Below are 20,259 nucleotides of genomic sequence, written 5' to 3' on the forward strand. Positions count from 1 at the left end.
TGCCACTGTTTATTCTAGTGTGAAAAAACAACCTTGTAAAATGCAAATCCATGGCTCATGGGAACACCAAATCCAAGTAAAACTGTGTTTGCCTTCCCTTTTCTACTTCTTAGCAGATCTTTAAAGAAGATAAAACTAATGTCTCTGCATCACTATTGCAAAATATAGAATAACATAATCTAACCCTTATTAATTTTCTTTTGCATATTTCAAGTAACTTTAGAATTGAAAAGCTTGAAACAAAAGCATTGTCCATGTACCATTCACTAAAATTATGATATTAAAGTTTAGCAGATGTGTTCATAGGTCTTTATTTAATAGATTAGGATGAGCTGAATCAAAGATTGGGTTTGTCCTTTCAACACAACAACCAATTAAAGATTTTATAATTTGACAGCAGGATGTGGGCAGAAAGGTTACTCTGGCAAACAATACACAATTTCACAGAATAGAAACAAATGTAAAACAATATCCAAATGCTGTCTGCTGATTTGTTATACAAATATAATTTCTGAAGCTGAAACATTTGTAAAGAAAAATTTAACCAGAGTTTAAAAAACAGCAGTTCACAAACTAATCAGCTGTAGTAGTACTACTAGTAGTAGTGATTATTATTATGATTATTATTCAATTGATCTTTGTCACTAAGAACCTTCTTCTAGTATATTGGATCTCCATCCTAAAAGAGTGACTGGGAAGGAATGTGCCCCACTTAATCACTTTTGCTCAGTTGTTAATAATGGACAGACGTGGCATCATTCTATTTTGTGGAACAGCCTCAAGAGGTCATGAAAGCATGCATAGAGACATAGAGACTGACTTAGAGTTTGGAGGATGAGGTTACTTTGTCACAAATGTGACGGATATCCCATCCACCATGTTATGATTACATTTTATCCTATGGAAATCATAATATGGCGGATGTGGATATCCATCAGGCTTGTGACAAAGTAACCTGTCCACCAAACTCTAAATCAGGCTCATTGGTGCCTGCACAATTACAACACAGGAAAAAGATAGTAGTTGACATTTCAAGGGGGACAGTGTATTTAAAAAAATATTTGTGACATCCTGATTCATACAATGGGGAGGTTCTAGTTGTAATTGGGTGGCAGAGCATCCAGTTAATGTACCTCTTTGAAGAACACTACATTGTTCACACACAGACTTCTCATTTACACCACACAAAATGCTGTAGGTTTTTTTTTTACGAAGATCTTTTTATATAGCGCTAAAAGAGTCATGTATTATGCTTCAGAATCAAATTACCCAAAGCATATTTCTAAAGGAATACATTTAACAAGAGAAAATCAAATAAGTCAGCAAGTAACCTTATAAAATCAATATCACACATAAAAGGGAGCATAGAGGTAGGACACAGGAGAAGAGGAGGGAAACAGAAACCCAGGTTGAAAAAGGGGGGCATATGTTCAGGGTGTCAGTAAAAAGATATATACATTGTCCCTCAGTTTTATAGAGGTGAACAATGGGCAGTTTAACACTCAGATGAATGTCAAAAAGTAGTGCTTTGAATTTTTAACAGGTCTGGCATCTCAGATCTTTGTGGGAAGGGATTTTAAAAGATGTAGGAGTGTTAAAAAAATATTTAGACACAACTGAACTTAGATTTAAGTCAAAGATTCTCTTTGCATCCAAGGCTGCATCAATATAAATGTTTAGTGGGGATAGGTTTGTTTTGCTGTTTAAATACATTGCAAGTGAGGACTGCAAATTTGAATTTCACTGCTCCCTCCCATGAGAGCCAATAGAGAACATTCAGTGTAGCAAAGCTTTCATGGAGAAAGGATATTTTAGGGACATCAAATGAAAATGGTATCATTATAAGTGGTGATATGAAGATGAAAAATGCGTAAGGTTTTCAAAGCAAGAGAGGCCTACAAATCATGCATAGACCTGGCTTATGACATATGTTTTATAAACAGTGTGTAGACATTTCTGCGATCGCTAAATTAACATTTCAACTCTATCATTCCTGAGATGATCTATAAGCATTAGTAAGATGGCCAATTCTGAAAATATCTCAATTGTGTAAGAGATTATGGGGCAGATTTAAGAGCCTCTAGTGCCTCCTTGCGCCACATTAGCATAATGTTTTTATGTTAATGTGGCCCAACAAGGCCAAAATTGCTGTGCCAAATGTGTAAATTGGCGCAATGCATTGCGCCACTTTGTAACCCTTGGCGCTACATTATGCCTGTGCCAGGCATAATGTATGTTAAGGGAACATTCCCCCATTAGGGGGCGGAAAAAATGGCAGAAAGAAATCTAAGAGATTTCCTAGCATCATGTTTTACGGCACTATATGATAAGACTAAAGACAAACATTGATGAGTTACCTCCTTTGTTCATTAATTTGCTGTGTGTCTTGTTATTTACATACCTCTAAAAAATAAATGCATTGCACTTTTAATAAAAAAGGCCACATTAGAATTTGCAGTTACATCAAAAAATGACCCAATTTTCCAATGTTTCTTCCCTATTGAAGACCTCAGACAAGGCATTTTTTTCTGTAAAGAACATAGGGCCAGATTATGAGTTTGGTGGTTGGACCACCAGACCGGCAGACTGCCAAGGCAGTGGTGCAAAAGAGGCCACTGTGGCGGCGGTCCCCTGACAGCCGTATTACAATGTATACAGGTAGAACAGCAGCCCCCAAAGCCAAAGTGCTGACTGCCAGTGGCACAACAGTCTGTTGCCTTGTCTGTCCACACTCTGGCACCATCAGTGCTGTGGCCAACTGCTGAGCCGAAACAAACACACAGTCCACTTGGCAGTCCTCTTGAGGTGAACAGCCAACAACGGTTGACCACTGTGGTAAGATTTCAGCAAAGCTACAGACAAGTACCCATTGGATGAATTTGAAAACAACACAGCTAACAAGCATGGGCCACGTGGACACACCTGCAAATTACACTATAAAGCATACCCCTTGCAGGACCTTGATCCTTTGTATCTACACTGCAACCAAGATTTGATTTTGTTCAGCGAGATAAACCATTTTTCACTACCCCTAAAGCCCCTTTGACACACTTTTCTCCATTTACTCCTCACATCACTTTCCTTGTGTAAAACATTCTCTGTTATCCAGTTTGATTCCCCACCATGTCACGTCTCAAAAATCCCCATTACTCAGAGGTTGAGTTGAGAGTCATGGTGGATGAAATTATAAGTGAAGAGTCACAACTGTTTGGAGCTCAAGTCCAGCACCCTCCTTTCAATAGGAAAATATACCTGTGGAGAAGGATTGTAGAAAGAGTGAAGGCTATAGGCACCACCCTGCACACAAAGGAGAAAATTATGAGGTTCAAGGTACGTTCCCTGGCCTCCAGGTAACAGATGGATCCCAACAAGATTGGAAGTGCCCCTCCCAGTTCCCCATTGCAACTTGTTCCCTGTCAGGAGAAGGTCTTGGTTATCCTATACCCTGAAGGCTTGATAGTAATAACTGAGGGAGCAGAGTCTGGTAAGTTACAACACAAAAACTGTCACAAAACTGCAATGTCATGCACCCCCATGGTTGAGCGTTTGCTTATGTCATTCATTGACTTTAACAACATTAAATACCCAGAGTATCTGAGATGTAAGACTGTCAATGTGTATTGCTGGACCTAGCATCACAGCTACCAAGGTCCATCACATGCCATAAGTTGAAACTCTGCCTGTAAGTGTTTCAATATACAGATGTCACCACAGGGCTCATCGTATGTCCCAACATGTAAATATATGCTCCAACCTAAATGCAGTCTGTCAGCAGATATGTAATACCCAACATTTGTCTAGTGTGTGAATTAAAGAGAGTGATCTGACTGCAACTCCCAGGATGCCCTGTTCCTGTAACTTCAACCACCAACTCAGAGTTCACTTGCCCAACTACATTTGTTAGTGAAATCTTAACTGATGTTTACTCATCTGGGGGTATACAATTTGCAAATTGTTGGGAGGTAGAGGGAGAGACCTGACAAGATTGAACTATTGAGTACGGGAATTACACCTTACCAAGTGAGTACACAAAGTATTGCTAAGGCCAGAAGCTGCACCAGCACATTGGTAGCAGCAGCAAAAAAATTGACACAGCACTGCACTCGTGATGACTGTAGATACAGATACAACAAAGTTATGTGTTTGCCTGTATCACACTCAACAAGGCTTCCAAATGGTGAAATGTGCATGTTGCCGCTCCACTGTACTGGCGTCACTGTTGGTAAGATGTCATTTTCATTCCCTCATCCAAAGTGCAAATTATCAGCATATCAAATCAGCTGCTTGAGTCAAATAGTTTAGGTAAGCTTCACACATATCAGTTCAAATACTCCAAAACCATAATAACATGGCAAAATAGGCTAACCTACCACTTAAGAATGTCTCATGTCTCTGCTTACTGTAACACAAAACCCATGGAGGTAGATGTCACACTTCAACCAATAACAATATACTCTCTTACTCAACAGGTCGAGCTGGCACAGCCCTTGACCCTGAGGGTCCAGGACCCAGTTAGATAGGGCCCCATGGGCACAGACTTGTCTTGGTAGGGTCCGTGGGAGGGATGCAGTAGGCCAGCAGAGTGAGGTCACTGGGGTTGCTGTTGATCAGGATACCATCAACCACATCTTGGGGGTCTATCAGGAGTCCCAAGGCATGATGGGCCAGGTGTAAACTGATCTCTGGGAAATGAAGCAACTGCAGTGGGACATGATCCAAAAAATGGATAACCACAATTTCTACATATGCACCTTAACAGGGGTGATGAGGGACATCCACACAACACCGAGCAGTTATTTTCCACTACCATCCACCCCTTCCTGTGGGCCAAATAACTCAAGTCCAAGTACATTAGCAGCAGCCACAGGAAGGGAGACCCTGCCAGAGGCACAACCATCCTCGGATACCCCTGCCTCTGCAGCAGCTGATCCTCCCCTCGCAGGTGGGGAGGTCCATGAAAGAAGCTAGGAGCTACAGATGGCAAGACACCCACCACTGCCAGCAAGAATCCTCTTACTTAATGTTCTCCTTTGTGTGTTACACATACACTAAGTGGACTGATCATGAACCACATTCCATTCCCAATGAGTGCAGTACTGTGGACTTTAGACTTTCAATAATGTGGTATGTACTTCAATTATTTCATTCCCCATGACTGACCCCTTCACTTAGCATTTTTGTTTCTTTCTGTCCCAAATTATTTGACTTTATTAGCATTGTAATACATTCACCAATCACAATCTCTTTGGCTGCTGTCCTAAAATTCACATTTAGCTATGTAGATATGTATGAACATGTGAACCATGCAATGAAGACTCAAGCTAATTGTGCAAGCAAGGATATATTGCATGTAGAATGTGTCCAGCTCAGGATTACAACCATTACACAACAACACATACATACAAGTATTTTGCTTCAGAAGAGATTTTATTACATTGTGCATCAGATAGGCTGTTGGAAACATAGAACATGGCCAAATTAGAGTGAGTAGGCCACTGAATATTCAGGCACAGACCCCCAAAACATTGTAGGAAAAGACATATCAGACATTGTCCTGTTAAATAGGCTAGAATGAACGTGGTTGACATCATCAGCTGAAGCCATAGGAAGCCCACCTCATAAAATGCAACACCCAGACAGATGGCAGTACAATTGCCCCTAATAACAGGGTCATTACAATCCAGTGCTACTGCATCTGGTGGTAAGACCCAAACAAATTTCAGTGATGTGCCACAGACACTTTGGCCTACAATGATGAAACACATCAACAGCTACAAACATTTAGACAAAAAATTAAAGAGTGCTTAGCCGATGTGAAGGGAAATTGACATGATTTTACTGACCCCATAATGACACACATGATGTATCATGGCCACCACATAACAAACAAACAAGTCCAACAAAGTCTTCAGCACTTCCATCCTATCACTATGCAAGGTGGGAGAACCTGAGATGCTGGGCCTGGAATATTTCTGGGGTCCGCTGGGTCTGTCCTCCCAACGTGGGTGGGACACTTGCCAGAGCCTGACCCCCCTGGTGGTCTGTATTCTGGCAGTGGCCTACCCCAAGCTTGATAGGCATTTGAGGGGAGCACAGCAGCTACAAGGGCATGAGTCCTGGGCATTTTCCTGCCTGTTACATTGCCAAATTGAAGTGGGGAGTTGCGGTGGAACAGAGATTACCTTTTTCTCACATGAGCAACAAGTCTCAGTCACACACAGGCAATGAAGGACATACAGTAAAGTTTTCAATTGGTTTATTAAAAAGACTGCAATCTACTGTAAAATGCATGAGCTACATTGATTAATATAATGAACAATGCAAGAAGCAGAATGGTAAAAAGGAGAGTAGTGAATACAAAAAACCCCACCATATTGCAATAACATGAAATGTAGAATTTTCCTAAAACCCTAGCATGGAGAACCTCATCTCTAACCTAAAGAGAGTTAGGTGTGATAAACCTAATCTGCCAGTACCGTGCCCATGAGAAATGTCCCCCAACCCCTGTTACCTTGGAATGAGGTCTCTAGATCAGACTCAGATCAGACTCCGTCATGACACGAAGGCTGGGTCTGCATCAAAGTGATGTGTAGCATAGATAGCTTAGATAGCGTCTGGTAGGAATCTCTCTGATAACCTTGTCTGCATGAAATTTATTTTTTACAGATCTTGTAGGACCCCTGATGCAGGTATATTCCCAAACAATAGATAAGGAGGCATGCTTAGGGTCAGCAATTATATAAACAATTCCCTCCAAAAGTACATTATGTTCCTATCACACGTAAGTGGGAAAGGGACATGATGTGAATACCTACGTATCTCACTTATCTTTGACACTGATAGTGATGCCTTTCCAGAGTGGCACTGATAACGTAAAATCAAAACATTTCACTAACTATATACAAAGCAGCCTATTTGAAAGAAATAATTAAATAAATAGGCTGAGAGAAAGCAAGCTAAGTAGGTTAAAAGTCATTAGGTGATGGGGGCACAGGCCTCCAAGCTAGAAGGCTAAGCAAAACTCCTGATTCCCATTAAAGCTAAATAGGATCTACTACAAGTGTGTCAGTTCCAACAACAAACAATGATGTAATAGATCACTTTACTCTGCCATGTGTCTGCTCAAGTGAGTGAATTGGTATCAGTCTCCCACAGGCCACTTGACTTCAGTATGTGACGAGTGCTGATGCTTCACTACTGTTTCTCATGTGAAAGTGGCCATCATACATGTGACAGAGCATACTTTGCCCTTTGGGTTCAGTCACAGTACAATACTTTCCCTTTGTAAGTAGTGAATGTCCAGTGACATGATTTTAGCAACATCACCTGTGGCGGAAATCCAGCAGTACCCATAATATGGCGGGTGGAAGACCACCAGCACTGGCAGTCTTCTGCTGCCCGTGGCTTTGGCAGTCTTCCTTGAAGGCCACCAAAGCCATAATGACCACCTCAATATGTTGTATAAAAATAGAGTCATAGGTAAATGGGAATTGGAAAAAAGAGAGAAGCAAATGTACTTGATATTGCCATTGTACCTAGTCATATAGCTGGTCAGTCTGCATTGCAGTGGCTTTCATATTTATAGAATGATTTTAGTACATTTTTTTTTCCCTTGCACCTAATTCCTATTATAGTATAAGATATACCTTTAAAGAATCACTCTATTTCCAGTCCTCCCTTGTCAATACCTACAAATGTATATGTTTATGAGAATATGCAAGCTCACTGAACATTTCAGCCCTGAAAAGCAATTCTCACTCATGTGAATAGATTCCTCATGTACAAATCTTTGTGTAAGTGCATTTATGTGAGCAAAAATCAACGTTTATGACAAATGCAATCTATATATTCCATTCCTTTCCCTGTACTGCAGTGTACATTTTTCAACCATCTACTTATGCCAGAGAGGATATCCACATTTTATATGTTACATGTTTGCAATGGAGAAGAGAAGGCCTGTGGATTGTGGATAGAGTGATATTGTAGAGTCAAGGATAATGACAGAAGGAACGCTTCATGAGGAGTTTACCAAGAAGGCTCAGAACAAGAGCAAGGACTGTTGCAATCATTCATTTAACTTAATGACTCATGTCATGTGCAATTGATTAACTGAGAAGTGAGAACAATTTACAACCAATCACAGATAAGTAGCCTCATGTACAAGGCTGATGAGTCTCACAAATGTCATCAATGTAATATATATCCAAGTGTATACATCATGTGATGATGTGGCATCACAAGTCTGTCTCAAGTTACGAGCAAGAAGACCCCCGTCCACAACCACATAAGAGAAGTTTCACATTTGAGCCAGGCACACTAAGCAGCACACTAAGCACACTAAGCACACTAAGCAGCATTTCACAAATCAACGTACTTCTCTCCAGTCCATGGAGCTCAGAAGGCCTCAGAGTCATCAGCATGGTTTCCCTTTGAAGTAAATAACTTGCTTCTTCTGTCTGTTGAGGTAGTCCTGCCCTGAGTCATTCCTGTTTCCTCCTGACTCAGAGTAAAGAATCAGTCCAACTCTACCTGACTCACGTGAGGGAGACCTGTAATGCACTGCTGTTGGCAAACAAGAAGAGAAACAGTATTTTAGTATTTTGTATAGATTTGTGTTTGTTAACTGAAGTGACTGGTCTGGTCTCTGAAGAACCAGAAAAAAAGAGTGGACCCTGCAGTTACATTTTTGTAACTGTGAGATGATAAATCACTTTCAGGAAAAATGAACACCCACCAGGCTCCAACCACTGCAAATCATTGCACTCAAGTTTATAAATTAGTTGAACACCCTTCATCACTGTCTGCCACCACATAAATCCCCACTCACAATCACTCAATAATATATCATCACTCATTGGAATTTTTCACTCTTGTAAATCAAATGATCTTCTGAGGTAGCACTGTTAGGTGATGAAAAAAAGAAGGATAGGCATGAGAGGGAGGCAGACATTTTTTCCAATGTCCTGAAGAGAATGAGGAGGCTTCACCACTGCTCCGTGGTCCAACTCCAATCAGGCCAGATGTGTACCTAAAAATGGTAGGGCTGCATATCTCATATACAAATATAATATTCCACTAGTAATATACTTTTTTTGGCAAAGCAGTGCAATAATAATTAATTAAAATGTTCTGTGGTGGCCTACTCAATCAGGGAAGTAGAGTTCATCCTCAAATCCAGAAGTGGGTCAGCTAACACACTTGAGTTCAACTAATCATCCTCATTCTACTCTTGAGTTATTTAATGAACAGTGTAATTGTGTGGTATGAAGTGCTGGTTCATTTTGATCATGGTCGATCTCTCCACATTTTGATTTGTGAGACTGGTCCTTCTCACTGAGAAAACTGTGCCAGCTACACTGACCACATGCTCAGCAGACACACTGGCCACTAGTCAAGCCAGATTTTACTGTCAGCCTGATGGCCTCTTGCCATTGGCACATTTTCCCATATCAATACAGCAATGTGTTTTGATCGATATAGACCTCTTTTGACCCATCCAGATACTCCTGGATATCCTCTGAATAGTCATTGGTGCTATCACTTAATAGACCTTTCTTGGATTCAGCTAAGCACTGGATTTAAGACCAGCCACTCAAAACCAAGCCAATGCAGAGGACTTCAGTTCATGTAGTCACTGCTGTTGCCAGTGTTCTTGCTGCTGGTGTTGGCTGCTATGAGACAACAGGACTACCTTCTCTGGATGTTGAAGGCTGTACGCCAGAACCTCTACCTGGGAATGGGACTCTAATTTCCAGCCGTTCTTTTTCCAGGTCTCTGGCCTGCTCAACAGTTGACATCTTCTATTGTGAAACATCCCCTTCTGAAAAAGGAATGAAAGTGGGCAGTATTGTTTTGCATCATGGATTACACATTGTGGCACAGAAGTAATCTTTGACCAACACAGTGTCTCTAATCAGCTTTGTATATTGGCAGCCAAGCGAAGGATTAAGCTCTCAAACAAGGCATGCGCTTCTGCATTTTTGTTCATATCTGCAAACCCTTACCAAATCTTTTTTAACTGATTCTGTAGCAGGTGTAACAATGGGATAGCTTGGCTCATTATACTGTCCTCCTTGCTGAAGTCCTGTGTGAAAATCTCAATAGGAAGTAGCATCTGTGTTTTCATGTGGGGTCTCATTATCCTAATGAGACTGCTGGATTTGGGCAACAGCATCGCCTGAATTGTGAGGAACTGAGTCCAATCCCAGACCATGTGGCAACTGTCAGCTTAATCTGTTTCCGGCCAACTAGCAGTTCTTCATCTCTGCTGAAGAACAGAGATGATTTTTGGCAACCGGGCGCATGACAAGATGACTTCTCAGGGAAATCGTGGTGTATCAGATCTCATCCTTTTCTCTCAGTTACATTTGTCTCACACATGCAAAGACAAACAGAGGCAGAAAATGGTTCAAAAAGATTTATTGAATCAACTGCATCTTAGATAAAATGGCATGAATTGCAATAATTTGAATGATGAACCATAATAGAAGCTAAATGGTGACAAGAAAAGTGAAACAGGAAAAGTCCCACCACACTGTCACTATGCGTAATATATGTGATTCCTACCTACGCTATGTTAGAGCACAGCAGGAGAAGCCCTAATCTGCCTTTCAGGATTACCCTCTGGGAAGACAACATCCACCCTACCTGAGCAAGGAAGCCTGTTGTCTATAGAGACACCATCCCCATGTAGGCCAGGGATCCGGTAAGCTCAGAAAGCAGCTGTAGTAAATTCAATCAGCATGCAGTTGTGTTCATCTTGCTGGAATCTCCCTCTAATGTGCATGGGACAGAGAAGGGTTTTTATAATAAAACAGCTCCTCTTCTGAGAACATGAGAGCCATGCTTCATCCTGCCAAGGACTGAGGTAGTGGTTGCCTTTCTCCACTGGTTCCCGAGGGGGATTTGTGCCCAGAGTGCTTCAACCTGCAAAGGACTGAGGTAGTGGATGTGAATCTCCACTGGTTCTGGAGGGGGCTTTGTGCCCAGAGTGCTTCATCCTGCCAAGGACTGGGGTAGTGGATGTGAATTTCCACTGGTTCTAGAGGGGGCTTTGTGCCCAGAGTGCTTCATCCTGCCAAGGACTGAGGTAGTGGATGCCTGTCTCCACTGGTTCTGGAGGAGGCTTTGTGCCCAAAGTGCTTCATCCTGCCAAGGACTGAGGTAATGGATGTGAATCTCCACTGGTTCTGGAGGGGGCTTGGTGCCCAGAGTGCTTCATCCTGCCAAGGACTGGGGCAGTGCATGTGAATCTCCACTGGTTATGGAGGGGGCTTGGTGCCCATAGTGCTTCACATGCAGTGTGGCAGGTCCCATTCCCACACCTAGGTGTATGTGCCATGAGATTGCCTGGGAACAGGTAGCATGATACTCCATAAAGGCAGAAACACACGCCACCCGGCTGCGACTTCGCCTGCCACCTGCTGGTACAAACAGTGCTGGGAGTCATGCCTCATGTATGCTGGGCAGGGTCCAGGATGTCTCCTGCAGCCTCGGACGGCTGCCCACTGGGGATGATTGCCATGTCAGCTGTGGTGGCACTGTCTGAGCACATTGCAGGGCTGGTGCAGTGGTTGCGGCGGTGTCTGTGGTGGAGGTGCTGGCGTTGGTGCATGTGTCTGCACCTGTTGAGGGACACAGCAGGACGTCTCCTGCAGCCTCAGATGGCTGCCCACTGGGGATGATGCTGGGGTCTGTTGGTGAGGCAGCAGATGTGCAGGTGGTAGTGCTGGTGGTGGTGCTGGTGGTGGTGCTGGTGGCGGTGCAGGTGGCGTTGTCCACTGCTCTACCGGTTGGTGTTGTGGTTGACAGAAGGGGTGACTCTAGTCCTGGAGCCTCCGTGCCCTGTCCTGACCTGCTCTTCGGCTTGTGTCCCTTCCCCACTTTGATGTCGCTCCTGGTGCCTTGCCACTGTCCCCTTTTGGCTTGGAGGAGCCTTTGCTTGCTTGTAGGTGCGGCTTCTCCCTCCGGCATGTGGGCACCTTCTTCACCTTTGCAGGTGGCGGAATGGCCTCCTCCTTGGCCTCGCTAGGAGGCACACTGGCAGCCCTGATGGGTTGCGCCCGCGATGTGACCGGACTTGCTGAGACCACTGTGCTGGAGGATTTGGTGGCTGAGGTGCTGGGCTGGGACCTGGATAGCCTGGCCCTAGGGGAAGGGCAGGGGGAGGTGTAGGGAAGAGGTCAATGTTAGCCAGGAAAAGTTTCTTAGACACACTGGGACAGGAAGATGGAGGGGGTTTGGGAGTGGAGGAAGAGGTAGTGGTTGTAGGAGGTGTACGTTTGCTGAATTTGGGTGAAGGTGCATGGGCCGGAGGCTGTTGTGAGGTGGATGGCTGTTGGGTGGGTGTATGCCTGCGTTTGTGTAGTTTGGGAGGAGGGCTCACAGACACACTGGGAGAGGACACAGGGGATGTGTGAATGATAGTGGGGGTGGTGAGTGCACGTGAGCTGTTGTGGTGATGGGCATGCTGGTGATGGAGGTAGTGGATGAGGATGTAGTGCATGCAGGTGTGAGTGGAGATGATACAGGGAGGGAGGAGGAAGACGTGGAGGAGGGGGACACAGTGGAGTCAGTGGATGTTGGTGTGTCTGCATGGGGATGGTGCTTGTGTGAGTGCCTGTGGGATGTGTGGTGCTTATGTTTGCCATGCCCACTCTTGTGTGTTGATGAGTGTGCATGCTGGTCTGATGGTGTGCTTGGGTTAGGCTGAGGTACAGGGGATTGGGTCTGGGTGGAGGAAGTTAGAGGGGGGAGGCTGGACACAGGGACAATGGCTCCCATCAGTGCTGAGGCCAGAGTCTGAAATGCTCTCTGTTGGGCCACCTGGCCAGAATGAATGCCCTCCAGGCATGCATTTGTTTGCTGCAAATGCCTCTCATAACCCTGAATGGCATTCAAAATGGTAGATTGCCCAACAGTGAGGGATCTCAGGAGGTCAATAGCCTCCTCACTGAGGGCAGCAGGGCTAACTGGGGCAGGGGCTGAGGTGCCTGGGGCGAAGGAGATACCCACCCTCCCCGGTGAGCTGGCACGGGAAACTCGATGAGGGGCTGCTGGGAGGGCGGTGTTGGTAGGGGGGTGGCGGCTGTACCTGTTGATGCAGTGGGCACAGAGGTGCCCGCCAAAGCAAGGGAGCTCCCATCAGAGGAGGAGTCGCTGTCAATGGTGTCTGCTGCTGTCGCCGTCGTGGAGCTCCCCTCGCCCTCCGTCCCACTGGTGCCTTCTGATTCCATTACTGCCCCCTCCAGGGCCATGTGGCATGCAGCTCCCTCCTGCTCTGCTGCCACTGCTCCTGTGACAGATGGTGCTAATGCACGCTAGGACAGGGTGAAAAAAACAAAGGGGGGGGACAGAGGAGACACATGGTCAATGCCTGCAACACCACTACCGTTGGCAGACACAACACACAGGGAGCAGCCCTATGCACTAAGCCATGCACTGACGGGGCAGGGGAAAAGCACATGCCCATGGAGGACTCTGCCTAGACCTATTTGATGCACAGCTGGATGGCATAGGAGACTGACGAGGTGTACAGTGCAAATACCACCTTTGGGGTAGGACAGGGAATGAGGCTGCAAATCAATTTGCACTTCTGCCCTGGCCTAGGGGAACCCACAGGCCACCACCCCCACACAGATACATTGTAATGCACGCAGAATCAGCTGAATGAGAATATACTCACCCCCTTATGGCTGCTGTGATGCCCTCAAGCACCCATCCAACTCCGGATATGCCACCGCCGGGAACTGGTACATCAGGGGGTCATGGTGCGATGGGCACCCCTTCCGCGTTGGGAGGCCATCTCCAGCTAGGCCTCCGCCGTCTTCTTGGTCCAGTGGCAAAGGTCCTCCCATCTTTTACGGCAGTGGGTGCTCTGTCTATGGTAGACCCCCAGTGTCTGCACTTTCTTGGCAATGGCACACCAAATCCCCTTCTTCTGGTGGGCACTGACCTAGAGGAAAAGTGAAGTTATATTGGATGTTACTGTCCCGTAGAGTTCTTCTCACACATTGCCCACAAACCTCCCACCCTGACCCAGACATACACACACACACCATCCTCACATGCTGCCCTGTCCCCCTTCTCCGCCATCCACGACACTCCATACAATCATGTGCCATCCACCATGAACACAGTTTACTCACCTATTTGTCTGGAGGACCGTACAGTTGCGTGTACTGGGGGAGGACCCCATGCACCAGTTTTTCCAACTCCTCCACAGTGAAGGCAGGGGCCATTTCCCCAGACACTGTAGCCATTGTCACTTCCAGACACAGGTCAAAGCAGTACTTGCACTGTAGGTCCTCTCCTGTTGAAGGTCAGGTATCAAGTGAGTGAACAGACAGAAAATGGCGGTCACATCAGCAGCGGTGCGTACCGTCACCGCCGGTGTACATCGTCATTGGCTCCTGGAACCCATAGGGCCCAATGATAACCAATGCTGGATTGCGCCACGGTCTTCGACCGCCTACCGTGAAGGTGTACAACGCCAGTGCAGTTACATTATTTCCCCTTGTTCCACATTACAGGTCAGGCAGACACCATTTCAGGGGGCCACATAGCAGGCCAAATAACTGTGTCACACCTATTTAGGCCAGGAATACCAGCAGACAAAGGCACATAGAGAAATTTTAACGTTAGTGCTAAACAGTCTTGTGAAACCTATATGTTGTATGACCCTCTGCTCACTGTCCTCCTCCATAGGGCACGTCTGCTGGGGCAGGTGATGAGATGGCGGCATCCTCTGGCGTACAGATTGCTGGTGGACCTGTCGACAATGGAAAACAGACACATCATTATCACTTACAGACTTGATCGTGCAACAATCCAGGAACTGTGTGCCCAGTTGGAACCTGACCTGATGTTAGCTATTAGCCATCCCACAGGAATCCCCCCTCTAGTGCAGGTCCTATCAGTACTCCATTTCCTGGCCAGCGGGTCTATCACACAACAGTAGCCATGGCATCAGGGATGTCCCAGCCAATGTTCTCTAACGTGTTGTCCAGAGTGTTATCTGCCCTGCTGAAACACATGCGCAGCTTCATTGTTTTCCCTCAGGTGGAGGATTTGCCCACAGTGAAAGGTGACTTCTATGGCCTGGGACATATCCCCAACATCATTGGTGCCATTGATGGTACACATGTGGCATTTGTCCCCCCCGCAGGAATGAACAGGTGTACAGCAACTGGAAAAGCTACCATTCAATGAATGCGCAGATGGTGTGTTTAGCAGACCAGTACATCTCCCATGTGAAATCCAAGTATCCTGGCTCAGTGCATGACGCTTAAATTTTGAGGAATAGCAGCATCCCTTATGTGATGGGGCAACTCCAGAGGCACTGTGTGTGGCTAATAGGTGAGCCTGAAGTCCCCTCACAGTTTCATTTGCTGTCTGGGTATTGGAGATTCCCTAATGTTTGGAGGATGTCTAACAGTTGCCCTCGATATTTGCAGGTGACTCTGGTTACCCCAACCTGTCATGGCTACTGTCCTCAGTGAGGAATCCCAGGACAAGGGCAGAGGAACGCTACAATGAGGCACATGGGCGAACTGGGAGGATAATAGAGTGCACCTTTGGCCTCCTGAAGGCCAGATTCTGGTGCCTCCATCTGACAGGTGGCTCCCTGTACTACTCACCGAAGAAAGTGTGCCAGATCATCGTGACCTGCTGTATGTTGCACAACCTGGCTTTACAACGTCAGGTGCCTTTTCTGCAGAAGGATTGGCCTGATGGTGGTCTTGTGGCAGCTGTGGAGCCTGTGGACAGTGAAGAAGAGGAGGCAGAAGAAGAAGATATAGACAACCAAAACAACATCATCATGCAATACTTCCAGTGGGACACAGGTAGGAGGATGGAACTGCTTCCCACATCTCATACTGTTGTAGGACCTAGCATTACTCTGCCTTTTTCACTCTGTGTATGGACCGTGACTTGTCACTTTGGCTTTCCATTCACAGATCTGGGTCCCAATTTGTGCCGTCTGCTATGTTTACTCCTGGCCCACAGCTGTGTAACATTGGTATGTGAACAGGTACATTGACATTGCTATATTTCAGAGATGTTGCAATTACACATTTGTGAAAGCACAGACTGACTCGAGATTGTTTGGTGATTCAAGGGTGTTTATGTCAGTACTAATAAGTGGAGGGGGGTGTTCAATGGGCTGGGGTGATGGTTGAAAATGTCCATGGCAGAGTCCAGTCTCTTGGTCTCACGGGTGCATTGTCCAATGGGGCAAAGGAAGGGGAGCAATGGCAGTTTAAGGTGGACAGGGTGACAAAGTGGGAAAGAAGGGTAACATTCAGGAGGGTCTTATTTCCTGGTGGGGGTCTTGGCAATGTTCTCTGTCTTGTTCCGTGATCTCAGGGACCTTTTGCGGGGTGGTTCTTCCTCTGGGGGGGGGGGGGGGAGTGATGGTGGACTCTTGGTCCTGTGGCGGTGCCTTCTGTCCACTAGCGCCAGAGGAGGTGGAGGGCTATTCATCGTCCAGGCTAGTGTCAGTGGACTGTTTATGTCCCACTGTGTCCCTCATGGTGTTGACAAGGTCTGCCAGCACCCCTGCAATGGTGACCAGGGTGGTGTTAATGGACAGCAAGTCCTTCCTGATCCCCAGGTAGTGTTCTTCCTGTAGCTGCTGGGTCTCCTGAAACTTGGCCAGTACCGTGCCCATGGCCTCCTGGGAATGGTGGTATGCTCCCATGATGTTTGAGAGTGCCTTGTGGAGAGTAGGTTCCCTGGGCCTGTCATTCCCCTGTCACACAGCCGTCCTCCCAGCTTCCCTGTTATCCTGTGCCTCTGTCCCCTGAACCGTGTGCTCACTGCCACTGACCCCAGGTCCCTGATTGTCTTGAGTTGGTGGGTTTGCCTGGGGTCCCTGTAGTGGTGGACACACTGCTGATTGACTTATCCTGGGGACAGAGGGATGGGCCCGGTGGGTGCTGTGGTGGTGTTTCCTGAGGGGGGAGGGTCTGTGGTGGCTAGTGACAGCGGTAGGGGAACCGACTGTCCAGAGGTCCCTGATGGGCTAGGCTGGTCATCTTGATCCAGGCGTGCAGAGCGGCTTTCATCACTGTGGGCCTCTTCTGTGGGGGGACTGGATATGTCTGGCACCTCCTGTCCGGTCAAGTTGGGTATGGGTCCTGGTGGGGTGTAAATGCATAGTTTTAGTATCTGTGTGTGCCATCTTGTGCACTGGGTGAGGTATCTTCTACTCCTGTGCTTGCATAATTGTGTTTGCCCTTTTGTGATAGTTGGTTTGGGGTCTGTGTGGGTATCTGTACTGGACATGCTTTGGTGACGGTGTTCCATGCATAGGTGTTGCATGCAGGGCCTTGGTGTTGAGGTGTCTGGGTTGTGATAGTGGGGCATATGTGAGATGATGGGAGTGAGGGTAAGGGTGGGTGTATGTGATGGCATGCAGGTGGGATGTGAGGGATATGGTAATAAAGACATGACTTACCAGAGTTCAGTCCTCCTGCTACCCCTGCGAGGCCCTCAGGACGCAGTATTGCCAAGACTTGCTCCTCCCATGTTGTTAGTTGTGGGGGAGGAGGTGGGGGTCCAACGCCAGTCCTCTGTACAGCAATCTGGTGTCTTGAAACCACGAAACACACCTTCCACCGTAGGTCGTTCCACCTCTTCCTGATGTCATCTCGTGTTCTTGGATGCTGTCCCTCTGCGTTGATCTGTCAACGATTCTCCGCCATAGCTCCATTTTCCTAGCAATGGAGGTGTGCTGCACCTGTGATCTGAAAAGCTGTGGCTCTACCCGGATGATTTCCTCCATCATGACCCTGAGCTCCTACTCTGAAAACCTGGGGTGTCTTTGAGGTGCCATGATGTGGTGTGGGTGATGTGTGAGGTGCTGTCTGTTGTGATGGTTGGGGGGATGTGTTGGTGTGTGTTGTTTGAGGTGCATGGATGTTGCATGGCTGATGGTGTTGTGTGCCTGTGGATGCTGGTGTTGTGTTTTCTAATCCCTCTCTCTGTGCTTCTTCCAAAATATTATTTGTAAGGGTTTGTGGGCAATGTTGGTGTGTGTTTTATAGTGTTGTGGGTGTGTGGATGTGGTGTGTGTATCAGGTATGTGTATTTTGAATTGTCCAATGTAGGTGTGTTTTGTAAATGTGTGTGTATTTTGAGTGCGGCGGTATGTACCACCAGTGGATTACCGCGGTCGTAAGACCACTCTGTTGATTCGTGGGTCATGATTGTGTGGGCGTATTCTTGTTGGCGTGACGGTGTAGGTTTTAGTATCTCCAGTTTATCACTGACCTTTGGTGTGGGTGTCTGTATTGTGGCGGACTCCGAGATGTGGTTCGCAATACCTGTAGCGGAATTCCGCCACCTTAACGGTATGTTGGCAGTCTTCAGCATGGTTGAAAGTGGGATTTTACCGCCAGGGTTGTAATGAGGGCCTATGTCTTCATTTTCAAGAAAGTCCTGCACAACTAGGTTGATGCAAATCACCAAACACAGAACCCTGAAATAGTCACTATCTGCCAAGGCCTTAACTATATTTCTATATTTCTGCCATTGTCCATGGCAACAAATCCAATTCTGAGACCTCTGGGTCGCAGACATTCAAGCACCTCGCTGTTAAAGTCTCTTGCAAGATGTTTACAGCTGTATGGGATTTCTCCATGGCGAACATGGCTACTGTTGCATACCACTGCATGCTCTTAAACGTTTCTCCATAGCTGAGATCTGTAGATAGCTGTTACTTAAACTCCACAAATAAAATTCAGTGCCATTGACACTCATATAATTAATTGATGACAACTAGTCAACATATATGACTTTGACTGCATAGTGTGAACAGCTCTCTGCTGAAAAGCTTGACCAAACAATTGCAGCACATCTTGATGGATCCCTGGAACAGCAACTCTGGCGAATTAGGTCTGACTGGAAACCTTCCATTTTGGGCAGATGGCCACCACAAATTCTAAAAATCCCACTGAACAAGGAGCTGGCCCAGCAAGCAGCAATCCATCTCAGACCCACATACACTTTGACTGGTGTAGACAGCTGTTAGAAATTGGGTTTCTGGTAGGCTAGGGTATGCACCTAAGCCAGGCAAAACCCACCACCCTAGTCAGGGCGTGGGGGTCACACACCCAGGATAACCTCTGCTCATCCCTTGGGTAGCTTGGCATGAGCAGTTGGGCCTAACCTGGAAACAATATGTAAAGCGTTTGCACAACTCACACAACACATGTTACATACTATTCCCACCACAAAGAAAACACAACACCAAGTTAAGTAAAAATAAACTGTATTATAGACATCATTATTACACCAAACAATACATGTCAGTAATACTCTGCTACCCAAACAGTTGTCAGAACATTACACAGTACTAGTATTCTGTGAAATCCAGCAGTAGTCAAATAGAACACACAGGTTACTGATTATTCTGCAACATAAGCAGTAGTCAGTAAATATCAGTAGAAAAATGCACATATCAGGGTAAAAGCACATATCACTAGAAATGCATAAGGCATTGCCATAATCGCATCATCGTGGCTGCACCCTCCCTAACGCACATGTCATGATAAACATATTATTAGAAATTACAAAATGTTATCCTGAATGTACATAGAGAAACATTATGAAGACACATGAGGGGGAAGATCCACCAAAAGGCATATGCCAGAATGAACATAACATCATAAATGACAAGACAGTATCGTGATTGCCCCAATCATAGCTAAAGTGTATAGACCCAGGGCTCCTGGACTCCTACTAGGGATCATACAAAAGTAATGCCTCTAGTACAGGAGCTCTGGCGCTCCTACTACCTGAAATGCAGTAAAGAAAAGGCTCATTTGGGACAGGCCATCCGATGAGTATTCCCTCTCCTGTCCTGCCAGCAATGCCTAAAAGTGCCCCTGAAGAACGATGTCCGAAGAGGGGAGGTTAAAGTCTGTAGGGTGCCAATCCTGCGGCACACTTACAGCAAGAAATATGGCCCCCTCAGAGGTTCTGCAGGTTCTGGCGAGGATTCTGCTTCCCGACCTGCCCTCTGAGGCAAGCACAAGGGAGATGCAGTCAGTGGCAGCTCCTCCTGGTGACCCAGCGGTCACAGGTCACCACAGCAGCAGCAGTCCATGGCAGTTTCTGGTGAGTCCCTCCAGCAGCGTTCTGTGTCCAATTCAGTAGTCCATTAATGTCTAAAATTCTGGGGGAAAGCCCCCTGTACTTATACTCAGTTTTCCAAAGCAATTTTAATGAGGGGTATAAGAGTTTCCAACCAGT

Source organism: Pleurodeles waltl, chromosome 5, assembly GCF_031143425.1.
Source record: "Pleurodeles waltl isolate 20211129_DDA chromosome 5, aPleWal1.hap1.20221129, whole genome shotgun sequence".
Classification (NCBI taxonomy): Eukaryota; Metazoa; Chordata; class Amphibia; order Caudata; family Salamandridae; genus Pleurodeles; species Pleurodeles waltl.